Source organism: Triticum dicoccoides, chromosome 5A, assembly GCF_002162155.2.
Source record: "Triticum dicoccoides isolate Atlit2015 ecotype Zavitan chromosome 5A, WEW_v2.0, whole genome shotgun sequence".
Taxonomy (NCBI): Eukaryota; Viridiplantae; Streptophyta; class Magnoliopsida; order Poales; family Poaceae; genus Triticum; species Triticum dicoccoides.
The window spans coordinates 706949610-706951393 of record NC_041388.1 but is presented as its reverse complement, the minus strand read 5'-3'; positions in this window follow the sequence as shown (position 1 = coordinate 706951393).

Sequence of the window (1784 nt, the reverse complement as noted above, 5' to 3'; positions counted from 1 at the left end):
ATTTCAGATTACAAATACCTTTATCTACTATCCATATTGCACTTGTATCACCATCTCTTCGCCGGACTAGTGCACCTATACAATTTACCATTGTATTGGGTGTGTTGGGGACACAAGAGACTCTTTGTTATTTGGTTGCAGGGTTGCTTGAGAGAGACCATCTTCATCCTACGCCTCCTACAGATTGATAAACCTTAGGTCATCCACTTGAGGGAAATTTGCTACTGTCCTACAAACCTCTGCACTTGGAGACCCAACAATGTCTACAAGAAGAAGGTTGTGTAGTAGACATCAAGCTCTTTTCTGGCGCCGTTGCCGGGGAGGTGAGTGCTTGAAGGTATATCTTTAGATCTTGCAATCGAATCTTTTTGTTCTTGTTTTAGCACTAGTATAGTTTATAAAAGAAAACTACAAAAAAATATGGAATTGAGTTTGCCTCATACGCTTCATCTTTTTAATATCTTTCGTGAGTATGATGGAAAGGAAGATTGTGCCAAAGTGTTAGAAGAAGAATGCATTAAAATGTTTGGCACTAAATATGTGAATGATGAGCATGATTGCAATGTTGTTAGTACGAATTCTTTGAATATCCATGATACTAATGATGATTGCACTAGCTATGATGAAAATGTCTCCTATAAACATGTCAATTTTTGTGGAGTGCATTGGGTTTGTAAGTACACACCAAAAAGGGAAGATAGATATTGCAAGAAGCATAAGTACTTAGAAACTAAATTGTTGCAAGAAATACTAGATGATTGTGCTGAAAATTTAAATTTTCTTGGCCGTACTTGTGGACTTTGCAATGAACAGGGTCATTTAGCTATCCGATGCAAATTGTTCCATGATCTAATCGTGTCCAAAAATTGTGATGACTTGATTTCCCTTGCACATTATAATGAACTTAGTTTGATTATGGGTTATGAAGAAATGAAACATTTAACTAATCATCTTCTAGAATTTTCCCGTTACAAACTTCTTGGCTTTGATCTAGAGGAAATTTATATGTATTGTGCGGCAAATTGCATTGAAAATCCTTATATTGCCAGTTACATAAAGAAAAGAAAACAAATAGAAGATGAAGAGAATAGTAATGAAAGGGAAGAGACTTCCCAATATCCTCCTATTATTTATTATGATGAATCAGGTAACGAGGAGGAGCTTCCTATTCAACCAATCTCATTAATAAGGAGCTCCAAAAAGAAGATTGAACCCACACATGATGTGGTGAAGAAGAAGAAAAGAAAAAGGAAGAGAGGTAAAAATATATCTCCCCCAAATAATGCTGCTCCTATTACTATTGTGCCTCATGAAAATATAATTGTGGAAGATAATGATTCTCCTTATGATCTTGAAAATCTTTTTGGCACTTGCTTGGAAGAATATGATAATTGCTATACTATTGGTGCTATCCATACTATTAATTATGAGAGTGATTATGCTTATGATATGAAAAGTACCAGGCTTGGGGATGCTATGTTTGATGAAGATGATGTTTTTGAGAATATATTTGCTGCAATTAATGTTTTTCCCAAGCTTGGGGATGCTACGTTTAATGAAGATGATATTTTTAGTCTCCCAAGTTTTGATATGCAAGTTTATAATGATGATAGCATGCCTCCTACCTATGATGATTATTATGATGATACTTATGCTATAAAAAGTAGTGATCATATTTATAAAACTTGTTATGATTATGATTACCCCTTTTCTGAACATTACTCTTTTAATGTGGAAACAATTTATAGTATTCGAGTCTCTTATGATACTCCCACTATTCCGAA